This window comes from Stegostoma tigrinum, chromosome 15, assembly GCF_030684315.1.
Source record: "Stegostoma tigrinum isolate sSteTig4 chromosome 15, sSteTig4.hap1, whole genome shotgun sequence".
In the NCBI taxonomy this organism is placed as follows: domain Eukaryota; kingdom Metazoa; phylum Chordata; class Chondrichthyes; order Orectolobiformes; family Stegostomatidae; genus Stegostoma; species Stegostoma tigrinum.
The window spans coordinates 21716837-21730925 of NC_081368.1; the positions used below are offsets into that span (position 1 = coordinate 21716837).

General features: G+C 40.1%; 1 protein-coding gene across 6 annotated transcripts in view; it reads right to left on the reverse strand.

Moving 5' to 3' along the window:
- Positions 1 to 967: 967 nt before the first annotated feature.
- Positions 968 to 14089, reverse strand: part of nexmifb (neurite extension and migration factor b) — a 266291-nt gene continuing 253169 nt past the window's right edge. For all 6 annotated transcript variants that reach the window (XM_048544636.2, XM_048544634.2, XM_048544632.2 and 3 more), the window contains one exon: positions 968 to 3191. The gene's annotated coding sequence lies outside the window, so the exon portion shown is untranslated. The remainder of the gene's footprint in view (positions 3192 to 14089) is intronic.

Consider the following 14089-nt stretch of genomic DNA (forward strand, 5'->3'; position numbering starts at 1 on the left):
ATTACTAAGGCACTTCCCTTTAGAGTTTCTGGAACAGTCGAATGTAATAGAACTTATTTTAAAAATAAGTTTAAAAGCTACACAAGGTACCTTAGATAACAAAGTGTGGAGCTGGATGAACATAGCAGGCCAAGCAGCATCTTAGAAGCACAAAAGCTGACGTTTCGGGCCTAGACCCTTCATCAGAAAAGGGGGATGGGGAGAGGGTTCTGAAATGGAGAGGGTTCTGAAATAAATAGGGAGAGAGGGGAAGGCGGATCGAAGATGGAGAGAGGAGAAGGTAGGTGAAGAGGAGACAGACAAGTTAAAGGGGTGGGGATGGAGTCAGTAGAGGTGAGTGTAGGTGGGGAGGTAGGGAGGGGATAGGTCAGTCCGGGTAGGACCGACAGGTCAAGGGGGTGGGATGAGACTAGTAGGTGGGAAATGGAGGTGTGGCTTGAGGTGGGAGGAGGGGATAGGTGAGAGGAAGAACAGGTTAGGGAGGTGGGGGTGAGCTGGGCTGGTTTTAGGATGCAGTGGGGGGAGGGAGAGTTTGAAGCTTGTGAAATCCAAATTGATACCATTAGGCTGCAGGGTTCCCAAGCGGAATATGAGTTGCTGTTCCTGTAACCGTCGGGTGGCATTGTTGTGGCACTGCAGGAGGCCCAGGGTGGACATGTCGTCTAAGGAATGCGAGGGGGAGCTGAAATGGTTTGCGAGCAGGAGGTGCAGTTATTTATTGCGAAACGAGCGTAGGTGTTCTGCAAAGTGGTCCCCAAGCCTCCACTTGGTCTCCCCGATGTAGAGGAAGCTACAGCGGATGCAGTATACCACATTGGCAGATGTGCGGGTGAACATCTGCTTGATGTGGAAAGTCATCTTACACAGCCCCAGCATTACAAAAAGTACTGCCAATAAAAAGTGAGACATTGCTGAATGGACTGAAGGATATCTCTGAACTTCTAAATACCTCAGGCATATATGCATGTAATTTTTAATTTTTATTTGATATACCTTTAAAGAAACATGACATACTTCAGCACAATGATACTGTTTCTCTTTGTGAGCTTAAGGGGAAAAACTGTCGATGCCATTTAACAAAATAATTGCATATAACATTTCCAATCATTCCATCAAACTGTGATTGCAGGCAATAGGTAAGGTGCAGCCAATATGAAATAAATCACTAATGAGTGCAACCAGTTCACAAACTTTATACAAAATAAATATTCAACAATACTTGCAGAAAACTTTTCCTTGAAACACACACTCATAAACAACTAGTGAAAATTAAACCCAATAGTCCATTAAAAAGCTTACAGAGACGGTGCAATTTAGAGCATTTCCTGTATTCTTCTGAATTTCCCTTCAAAGTAGATTTAAAACTGCAATATATTATATAATTCAGAACCAAATTACTTGATATAAATGCAATATTTAAAAAGACACCAGAAAAGAAACAAAAATCATTAAAGTTTACATATTCTGTCACCTGAAGTATATAACCAGATTTTTCTCACTGTAGTTTTAGAACATATATATACATACATATTTTACTATTTTATATATATATACATACTGTAAAATATAGTTAAATATGCAGAGTTGGAACATGTTGAAGAGGCTGTATTACAAATTAAGGAATTTGCTTTAAGTTACACAAAAACAAATCTCAAGTGGCTTGTGAGTTACGCATGAATCTTCTGGCTGTGCTACAATCTGTAACTCATTCCAACACAATTGTTAGTTTATATAATATATAGTTTCTTTAATAAAATGTTGAAGTAGATTAACATGCTTTAAAATACACCACTGAATCTACTGACCTTGCAGTTATCCACACAGTATTTTGTAAAAAAAAGTCACTTGGTCATGCAACAGCACACAAAACAATAGTTGTAATGGAAGGTCTTAGATCTAATGCAAGGGAAAGGGCTTGTGAAATAAGAACATTTTTACTACTGCAAAATTACTAACACTCTATACTATATGAGTGAAACAATCTGCACTGGCTTGGTAATGAATTTGCAACACTTGTCATTTTTAAAATATGTTTTGCATGTGTGTTCTGTATATTATATAACATACTGCAGCTTTAAATAATGTGATTAAAGCTGCCTTTTAGGGAATTGTTTCAGTAGCAAAAACAGGAGCTTAAAAATTGGAATTGTATCAGCATCAACGCCATAAAAACAAAATGTACTTCCATGTACTGTAAAAATGTCATATGTTTGACTTTGAACAACTTTTATTTAAAAAAGTAATGTACACCAAAAAAGTCAATTAGCTAAATTTTTGATGCAGGTCTATTTCTGAACATAGCTTAAGCAGTCTTCGTACAGTCATTCTTTCAAAATGTTATTTCTTATGTTTTACATTTATTCAATAAATGACAGTATTACAAAAACTCATCAAGGTAACAAGAATGACATTTACATGTACCGTACAGCATTTGAAAGCACAAATATTTAAAACCTTTGCAACAATTACAACAAAAACTCAATGTCAGAATAATTTACAAGAGAAAGAAAGGTTCTATAAAATAGTAGAGCCCACAAATTTTTTGCAAACATTTTTTGTCTTTTTTTTCTTTTTTTCACTGTTTCACTACACTCTTTCACAACATAATTTAGCTTATTACAAAACCTCCAACAAAATGCTTGCCTTTTTTTTCTCTCTCGTCAGTATTTTGGTTTTCCAGAGCAGTTAATGTAACGCTACGTCCTTTTATTAACACCCTGAGGAATAAAAGGGTTACGCACACATCCAAACACATCACATCACTTCTAAGAAAAATATACACTTACAAAATATATTACAAATTGGCACACTGAAAAATATACAAGAATTTATAGACATCAAAGTTCATTTAGAATTTTTTTTAAACTCTACAGATCAATATTTATAAAGCTCATTCTAAAGAAAGGCAAACAATACCTTTTTTTTAGTATTGTATTTGATACATCTCAAAACATTTTATTTTTACATTCCTGTGAGATTTTCTTTCTCTCCTTCATTTAGGAAATGCATCTCTTTTAGCACCATGAAACACTAGCAGCTCAGTGGTACCTCTACTTTTCTTTAAGCTCTGTATGTACATTCAAATCTCAGTAGGTAGATGTTTGAAAGGCAATAAGCAAAATAATAGCCAGAACAGCAGGCAGCTGAGTTCACTGTAGCAACCCATTGAGTTTCACCCTGGTTCCTAGTGACTGAAGAAGCCAGAAAAACAAAAAATAAGTTAAAGCCAAACTTTAAAAAGATATTTAATATGAGACCCATAGAAACAATCAAACACTCTATAATACAGTTTATAATTTCTTGGTAGGCAGGTGCAATTCAGGTGAAGACACTGAATCACCGATGTTCTTTCTGAATTTAATTTTGTAAAAGACAGGCTGGCCACAGATGGTGTTGAAGGAATAATAAAATTTCATAAGCTTTTATCATTTCGGTGGTTCAGTGTTTGAAATAGTATGATGTTACTGAACATCTTCCTATTGGTGACCTGTTGGTCCAACAGGTCTATGCATATCACAAATATATCACCCAGGCTGGAACTATACAGAAGACAGTCAGAAGTGAAGCTCAGGTTGCTATGTCCCTGGAACTGGAATGAAAATACTCCTCATTGATTTAATTAATGTCAGCTGTAGAGCTGGGAGGCAGGAGTCCCTTTGATTATTTCTAAAAGCAAGCAAGAGTTGGTTTGAGCAAATGTCTGTGTTTTTTTGGGTAAACGCCAGTAACATTGCCATTCTCGCCTTTATAAATGGGATGTGATTGCAATGGGCAGATGGGTTTGGACAGAAAAAAGAAATTGTTTTTAAGTATTAGAACTTTAAAAACATATTTTAGTAAATTCCTTTAAAAATAATTTTCCCATCGTAGTGCTCCACTTCCTTGTTTACATCACTTATTTCTAATCAGGGTAGTATCTAGCACTATTAACCTTGAAAAAGTACAGTATAAGACATGAGATAATGGGAACTGCAGATGCTGGAGATTCCAAGATAATAAAATGTGAGGCTGGATGAACACAGCAGGCCAAGCAGCATCTCAGGAGCTCCTGAGATGCTGCTTGGCCTGCTGTGTTCATCCAGCCTCACATTTTAGTATAAGACATGATCCTACTAACTCAAGCACATCATGTTCCAGCCTTATTAGAGCATTTACTGCTAAAAGATAATGTAAATATATATGATGAAGTCTATTCAGTTCATCTTAATTCTCTCTCTGATGAACTCCTAACACCCTAATTTTGCAACATCTAACTGTTTAAGTTATTCTAACACTGTTGTTTCTACTATCCCGGCCAGAAGTCTTTTCTTCACAATGATCACTGTGTAAAGTAACATTTCCTGCAATCTGAAATTCTAAATTTACCTTTTAGTGGTTGGACATCTGTGCTAGCCCTACAGGCGAATTTAAAATGACCTTTTTGGTTAAGAATTTTATACTTTGATAACTATGGGAGAAACCCCTATAATATCACCGCCCAAATATCTAATTTCCAGGTTGAAAATCCTAGGTCCCTACAGTCTTTCCATGTAACTCAGACCGCTGACACTGAAGATCAGCATCAAGTCTCTTCTAACACTGCCTTTGGCTCTTGAATGTTTCTCTTGTGTCCTGAAGGCAAGAACCGAACATAGTTTTCAATACATTGTCGCTCCACGGCACATTATAGTTTGATTGTTATTTCATTTGAATATGTTCGTGCTTTTGGCTATATTATTCAATATTCTATTAGTTTTGTTGGTTACTGCTCTGCATTAACTGGACATGATTAACACTGACTATGAAAACTCGAAGGTCTCTTTCGGTGTCATCTATAGCTATGTCAACATCGACAGTGTATGCATGTCATTGATCAGAGATAATCTATCCCAAATTATTTCCAGTTTAGCTGACTACAGGAAACAGTAACCATTTATCAACTCATTCAGCAAAGTCAGATAAATACCCTGACTGGTAATAAGGTTCATAATCAGAAATACTCAATATTAATATACTTCGGAAGTTTCACAATGGAATTGGAAACTTGGAGAGTGTTTGAGCCATGTGTTTAATCAATAGTTGAAATTGTAACAGGTCAGGATTAGGCATCTATAAATTGGATACCTGATAAACTTAATGGAAAATATATGTTGACACAGTACTGGAAGCAGAAAATAACATTAGTCACACATCTATCAACCATGAAAAGATTCAGAATTTTGGATATTTTTCAGAATTTGGATCTTGTTCTGGCACATCACTCTTAAACAAAACATTAAGCTGCGTTCTTTCTCAGATGTTCACACAGTTTTATTTTTATTTTAGATTTTGAATTGTAGTTTTTCTTTTATCTCTTGTATTGTTACAGTACTGATGTTCTGTCATTATGTGAATAATACCCCCATCAAACTGACAAAGCGCTCTAAAAGCCCTCAGGTAGAATATTATTACTGAGCCATCTTTATTTCACACCTCCACCCTGAACCCATTGGTACACGCTAGTATATGTTAGCATTGACAGATATTTAATCTCTGCTCAGAAAGGTATTGGTTTGAGGCACACACTAGAGTCTCTAGGCTGATATATCAATGCAGTTACCTACAGTGGGCTGCACTGACTTCATCTGACAAAGCAGCAACACTCTGGAAGCTCATGGTTTCAAATAAACGTGTTGCAATATAACTTGGTGTTGTGTGACTTCTGGCACTGTCAGAAGTACTGCCTTTCAGATAAAAAGTTAAACTAAGGATAGTCAGTCCTTTCTAGGGAATCCCATGGCAGTATTCAAAGGAGATTCCTCCATGGTGGCTTGAACAATATTTATCCCTCAACTGCCACCTGGTTATATATTTAATTGCGGGTTATGGAATCTTGCTATGTGTAAATTGGTTTCCATGTTTTTACATTGATTTCTCACATTCAACAGTATCTATGCTTCAGAAGTGCTTCATTTGCTGTGAAGGGCATTACATAAATAGAAATGTTCCTTTATTTCTTAATGAAGATACTTAAGGTAATTAAGATTAAGATAATAAGGCAATCAGATACTTGAGTGTGACTAAGCTCTCAGTTTCCAAATTAGGAGATAAAACAGTGGTTTAATTCCTTGATCCATCACAAGCTGAGTTTGAAAAAAAACCTCATATTTTTGCTTATTTAATCTGCAAGAAATAATGCTTAACGTTCTGGTGTGGATAGGAATGAAAATAGATGCCAGCTGTAAAGATGTAGAGACAGCTGTGCTGTCAGTAACCATAATCATTATTATTACCTTCACTTCCATTTTATTTCATGTTATTTATAATTGCTTTCTATATGGATTTTTTTTCAGGGTGAAGAAGTTCAGTGTGAACCAATACTTGAGAATGCTTTTGTTACAATTAAGAAGCACTATAGGGGTTCGAAAGAAGATGATATTTTAATTTTGTATTTTGTGTCAAAAGCCAGATCACATGTAAAGAATGCCAGAGAAAATGTACTTTCATAAGAACAGGAGAACTAGGAGCAGAAGTAGACCATTCAGCCTGTTCAGTCTGCTTCACCATTCAAGCAGATCATAGTTTATCATCTACTTCCACTCCATTTCACCCCAATGCATCACTTCATCCTTTGCTGTCGTCAGTATCCAGAAATCTATTTGTTCTGACAAAGAGTCATTGGACTCAAAACATTCATTCTGCTTTCTCCCCACTGGTGCTGCCAGGCCTGCTGAGTTTCTCCAGATGTTTCTGTTTCTGTTCCAGGAATCTACTAATTTCCTCCTTGAGCCTGTTCAATGCTCGATGATTGAGCTTCCGTAACCCTCTGGAGTAGAGAATTTCAACTATTCACCTCGGTCTGAGTGAAGAAATTCCTCCTCATCGTTGTCTGATATGGCTTACCCCTCATTCTGAAACTGAGTCCCCTGGTTCTAGATGCAACAGCCAAATACAAAATTCTTATTGGCCGTAACAGGGTATACGTTTCAATGAGATCACCACTCATTCTTCAAAATTGAGACGATACAGGCTACCTCTTCAATCTTTCCTCACTAGAATTCTGCCATTCCCAGGGATCAAACTGGTGAATCTACAGTGTATTCCTGCTATATCAAGTGTTTCTTTCCTTAGATTAAAAAGGCCAACATTCTTTTTGTTTTACCATCTCCTCTATATATGTATGTAAGATCAGGAGTAGGCCATTCAGCCCCTTGAGCTGTTTCACCATTCAATCAGATCATGGCTGATCTGATTATCTTCAACTTCACTTTGCTGCCTTTTCCCAATACTCCTTACAGTTTAAAAATCTGTCAATTTTAGCCTTGGCTGACCTGTGGCCTAACTCCATATGCCAGCCTTTAATACATTTCATGTAGTGAAAACTTATCCATCTTAACATTAAAATTAACATTTGGCATCAGCTACTGCTTGTTCCAAACCTCTACCCTTGTGAAATAAAGAACTGCAGATGGTGGAGATTTGAAACAGAGACAGAAATTGCTGGTGAAACTCAGCAGGTCTGGCAGGGTCTGTGAACTGGAAGAAGAGCGAATGTTCCGAGTTCAGTGACTCTTCATGAGAACTTATAGCAAAAGGGAAAAACTGGTATTTACGCTGCAAATGAAGTTGGGGGGCTGCTGGCGGGGAAATGAGCAGATAGGTGGAGAGGGAATCTAGAGAGAGAGAGATAGAGAATGTGAAAGGGGTAGGCAGACGAGGGGATTATTGATAATAAACCACAACAGAAGAGAAGATGAATAAGTGATAATGAGAGTTGAGAGTAGGAGAGAATGGGTAGGCTGGGCTGAAGTTAACCCGTATCATGTGACAATAAGATTAAGAATGGGTGAGAATGAGTTGGCAGTGCCAGAAACAAGCATGACAGAACGAGGGTGTGAGGATGGGTGAATTATGTTCAGATAGAATCAAATGGAATGGAGGAGGAATGGACCAGGATGTTCCAGAGTAAACGGTCCCTGAGGAATGCTGAAATAGGAGTGGTGGTCATGGTTACCCATGTGGGCCCCAGTTATGCCTATCACTTTGTGGGATACCTGGAACATTCTTTATTCCAGTCCTACCCCAGCTCCCACCCGTAATTCTTTCTCTGATGCATTGATTACATCATTGGTGCTGCTTCCCTCCCTTTGTCAATTTTGCTTCCAATTTCCAATCTGCCCTCACCTTCAACTAGACCATCTTTGACTCCTGCCTTTTCTTCTTCGTCATCTCCGTTTCAGAGTGGTGTCCTCTACGTTAGAAAAACGCAGACTGAGTGACCATTTTGTAGAACACTCATGTTCTGTTCATAAAACAGGCCCAAGCTTTCAGGTGCCCACCACTTCAATACACCACACCAACACTTCTGTCAGGGACCTGCTGCAGTGTTCCAGGGAGTCTTAGCATAGGCTCAAAGAGTGTCGTTTCGTTTTCTGCTTGGGGACTCTGCCACCTTTAGGACTCAACATTAAGTCAATAACTTTTGAGCCTGATTCTATCCTTCCATGTATTTCACCCACCCCACACCTGGTCCTGTTATGACATGGTCCGCCTCCCCCTCTCTCCCTATTTATTCCAGAACCCTCACCGATGAAGGGTCTAGGCCCGAAACGTCAGCTTTCGTGCTCCTGAGATGCTGCTGGGCCTGCTGTGTTCATCCAGCCTCACGTTTTATTATCCTGTTATGACATGAGTTGCTTTTAGCACAGTCACCCATTCTCACATACTCTCGCACACTATCACATATATGGGTTGTATTTAACACAGTCTACATATTCTCTCCTACTCTTAACTTTCATTATCATTTATTTAGATTCTCTTCTGTTCTCACCTACTATCAATAACCCCCTCATCTGCCTACCCATTTCATATCTGTCTCTCTGGGCTCTGTCTCCATCTGTCCGCTCACCTCTCCAACACCATCACCTCTCCCCAAAATCGTATTCACCATAAATATCACTTCTTCCTACCTGTTCTGACGAAGAGTCACCAGAATCGAAATGTTACTGCCAGACCTGCTGAGCTTCACCAGAAATTTCTGTTTTTGCTCCAAACCTCTTATTGCTCTGTGTGTACAAGTGCTTCCTATCAGCTCTCTTGAGAGAAAACAAGAACAGAAATGGCTGGAAAAGCTCAGCCACGGTCTGGCAGCATCTGTGGAGAGAAATCAGAGTTAAAGTTTTGAGTCGAGTGACCCTTGTTTAGAACTCTTGTGAGGTCTGATTCTAATTTTTAGGCGGTGGCCCCCAGCTCTAGAATCTCAAAAGCTTATCTACTCTGACAAGTTGTTACCAAACCTACCCTGCCTCACATAGATGATTAGATTTCTCATTGCCATTAGTGGTCTGGCTGTACTGTGGTAATGTCCCTGTCTCTGAACCAAAAGGTCTGGGTGCAAATCCCAACCACTCCAAACGTGTGTAATAATACATCTGAACAGATTCATTCAAAATATCTACAAAATCCCTTGCAATTTCATTTGGGAAGTTCATACGATATTGTATAGAATGACAGCAAAACCCCAGCAACCTGGACCCAGAGATTGGATGCTTCTATAGTCCGTATTAATGTCTGGGTTGTTAAGGTAATGGAGTTGGAATCTGTTGGGATGACCAAGTGCAGGCTCGAATCCTGTTGACTATGTTTCTCATTGTTATTAACTTTGGGCTCTTGTGGTCCTGTGGAAATGCCCCTACCTCTTAGCTAAGAGGCGTGGATACAAGTCACACCTGCTCTAGAGGTTACACTGTAACATATCTGGATGGATTGATTAGAAATTATCTTAAAAAAAATTGCATTCATGCGTCACTCATGATGTATCATTCAAAACACAACGCTGAATTATTATTGCTTTCTTTTTTCAAAGGTAAATTGAAACTGGAATGTAAACTGCAACTGGACACTAGATAAATGGGATGGAAATTCATATGTTGTTATGTATGGAAATTCGTGCGTCAGCTCTCTCTGTACCAGGTTTACGAATAAACTGTGGCTGGAACTGGAATTGAATTTTAAACTGATTTCGGTACTGCCCTAGTTTACAAAGAACAATGTCACCACTGTGCCACGTTCCCAACTTTCAATCTTAATTCTTACTTTGATTCAAATATGCTTTCTTAGTCAAAATTAAAATTTACAAGTGACAGGTATAACCACAAGGAAATATTTGCTGCTTCTGAAAATTATTAAATTTGAGCCCTTGATTGAGTCCAGAGAGATTCCTTCATTCAATTAACGTATTAACTCCCAACAATAATCGATTGTGAAGCAGAGATCCTCATCTTTATCTTCTCTCCTAGGAACATGCTTGAAGCACAGGTCTCCAAAGTTCAAATGTAATGAATCAGATTACAAATTAGTTACTACATTGCCTCACTTGCAGACTGCTCAGATCTGAACCTCTTAAGGTGTTTAGTGGCACCATGATCCACAACAGTACACTGTAGACATTGCATAAAACAATTTGTTGGCAGCCAATAAAGTCAGTTAATGATTGGATCAAAGATTAATTAAGACATTCTGCATTTTTTATTTCAAACTCTATTAGACCATACCCTTCTTGATAATTCAAAGCAATGGATCAGATAGAGTCAATATTCTTTCCTCTAAACTTGATTGAATCCAGTAAAGTATTTACAAAAGAAATCCCAAAGCGAATTTTCTGGAATTTCTTAGTGACGAGCTACTTCAAACTCAAATGAGTATCCTGGTTTAAAATTTATCATCCATAGCAACATATACTTTTCACAAATTGTGTACTTATTCATCAATTTCATTTGGAAATGGATTACTGAAACATGGAGCAAAAGGCGTGAGGCTAATGTAGCAGAGTTCAGCTTAGTGCTTTACTCTGCACCCAGAATTGCAGAACTGTTGCATTGCAAAAGGAGGCCCTTTTTGCTACACCGATTCTATTCCGCCCCCAATGCCAATCTCCTGCCTTTTCCCCATATCCGTGCACACCATTTCTATCCAATAATCATTCAATGCCATCTTGAATGCCTCAATTGAAACCAGCTCCATTACATTTCCAGGAAGTGCATTCAATAATCTTACTGCTCGCTGTGTGAAAAAGCATTTTTTTCTCACATGGACCTTGCTTCATTTGCTCATCAATTTAAATCCGCTCTTGCTCTTTTCTCGTTTATGAGCAGGAACAGCTTCTCCCTATCCACTCTAAACGCCTTGCTCTTGATTTTGAAAACATCCATCATCAAATCTCCTCTCAGCCTCCTCTCTGAGGAGAACAGTCCCAACTTCTTCAATCTATCCTCATCAGTGAAATTTCTCATTGCTGGAACCTTTCTTGTAAATCATTTCTCCGCTTGCTCTAATGCACTCATATCATCATAGAGCAATGCTTTGTTGTAATTTCTATTTTATAAATTGTAATGATGAAAGTGGCATTTCAGATTTTTTTTTATCTTCCTTTAGTTTTGTCCTGAGAAATGTTAGCCCTTCAGGGGCTAATGTACATCAAAAAAAGGTTTAAGCAGATTTTAAGCTACCTTTGAAATACTGAAACACATTGTGAAGAAAATCTTCACATTTTTCCCAAGGTGATTCAGAAAATATAGAAGGGAATTTTATGGCTCTGGCAAAGTGCAACTCACATCTGTTTGGGTGAGTGATTCTCATTGCAAGGCTGAGTGAGATTTCTCACCATAACCCGCCACATTAATTGGCATTTCAGCCCTCACAGTGACAATCGCTTTTGATTTCCAATTTATTTTAATCACGCACAGTTTCCGAAGCAACATACCCACTTAGCAGAGGTTCTCCCTCAGACCAGCACTGCCTGCAACCATGCCACCTTCCAAACTCACTCTTTATCTGTACAAGTGTTGCCATCTGGCTACTGTGTTGCTAAGCTGTGGAAGGAGTAAGGAGAGGGACAGCAATGCAGGAAGAAGGTCAATGATCTTCTCCCCTCTTCCATGCTAAGTGCAATCCAAAGCATTCTGCTACCTCACAGTTCTCTGTGCTTTCACAGTCACTGCCCACCAAAGCTTATGCCCTGACATCCCTCAGAGCAGAGAAGCTGGACTGATACAGCCCATCCCTCAACATACATTCCCCTCTATTGGGCAGCACTGCAGCCAGCATCTGTCTGCCTCCTTCGACAGTTTGTCGGCTGCCAGGGAGAGATGGGTCAGCACTCTCAGAGGCTCCTGGAGAGAAGATAATGCCAGAACTCACTTGCCAGAGATCACTGGTCCTCAGGAACGGAGGTGGGCCAGAGTGGGATGGGAGGGATGAGGAGGCATGGAGGGAGCCTTGAGCCAAGTCCAGATGCCCCCCTCCTCACAAAGATACAAGGTGGTGCCAGGGGGCACTCGGCCAGAGGAAGAGCCAGACATAAACTCCTCCCTACATCCACTCAGGGGACTGCAGAGCTGGCCGGGCCCCTCCTTCTCCATCCTGCCCTACCCCTCTCCAACTCTTGAGAAGTTCCAGCCCCTGGCAGGAAGACACCTCGCTGCATGCCTGCCAGAGTGGGTATCATCCCTAGCAGGATTAGTGACAGGGAGGCATAACATGTACAGACAGTCAATGCTGCAGGGCAGCCAAGGCAAAGGGGACTTGCCTGTCTGTGCTGCCAACATAAATAATTTGAGGAATATGTTGTTCCTCTGTGAAGGCGCAGTGACAATTTCAGATGCAGTCTCCTCCCTCACAACCTTTGGGCTGTTCTCTTCAACACAGTGAGCTAACCATGTGCTTCGCAGCTTGTTCCTCTGTCACTGTCATTCAGCCTCAGTGCTAAATTGCCATGAAGACCCCCAAAATCATCCTTTCCTTTCTAAGCGTCCATTCAGTCAACCCCACACACCTCATACTTTACCAGGTCGTAATCTAAGCTGTGAACATGCCCTAATGACTCCCTACCCTTCTCCCAGTCCCCACTCTCTGAACAATATCAACAGCATGACCATGGTCCACTCCCTCAAGCAACCAGACTTCATAGCACCAGCCTGGATCTGCCCCTTTCCTTGGTTGGTGGTCAACACAACCTATGCCTCCTCCCCCTGACTGGCCCCATTGGAGACAAAAGTTGTGATCCAGGGGCACAAACTTCCTGTGTAACACTAACCCAACCAGACACCTGACTGTAACCGGAGCCTGGTATTGAGTATGGGAGTCTGCTCTTGAATAACTGTGCGGGACACCCTGACTGACAGGTGCCCCTCACCCCAGACCTCATGGCAGACTACTCCCCTCAGACTTTCAGACATGTCCCACTGCTTGCTTCAGATGGCTTTTGGTGCATGTGCTGTGGTCATGTACTGCAAGTGGCAACACTGACATGAGGCCAGAAGAATATAAGAAACAAGAATAGAAGCTACCATTCGGCCCCTCGAGCCTGCTCTGCCTTTTAATAGGATCATGGCTGATCCGACATTTCCTCAGTCCACTTCACTGTCATTTCGCCATCACCCTTGATTCCCTGACTGATCAAGAATCTACCTATCCCAGCCTTACATATATACATGGACTCTCGCCTCGTAGCTCTCTGTGACAAGGAGGTCCAAAGACTTACTCTTTGTCTCAGTCTTACTGATGCATCTTTGTTTTGAGACTACGCCCTCTGGTCCGAGACTCTCTCATAAGAGGAAACATCCTCACAACATTTACCCTGTCAAACTCTTAAGAATCACATGTCTCAATGAGATCACTTCTCGATCTTTTTAACTACTGCTCATAAGATAATCCATCCATACTGGGGATCATCTGAATGAACCTTCTCTGATCTGGCTCTAAAGAAATGATAACTTTCCTTAAATAAGGGGCTCAAAACTGCTTACAGTGCTGTAGATGTGGCCTTGTACAGTTATACTAAGACTTCTCTAACTTATAACCTCCTTGAAATAAGAGCCAGTATTGTATTTACCTTCCCGATTACCCGCTGCACCTCTGTGCTCGCTTTCTGTAATAAAGCAAAGATTGTGGGCACCGTGGATGTGAAACACACAAAAATAGAAATTGACTTTGATCACTGGACTCAAAATGTTAACTCTGCTTTCTGTCCACAGATACAGCCAGACCTGCTGAATTTCTGCAGCAATTTCTGTTTTACTGTACTAGCTTTCTGCATTTCAAGCAGAAGTGTTTCCCGACTAACCCTCACTCA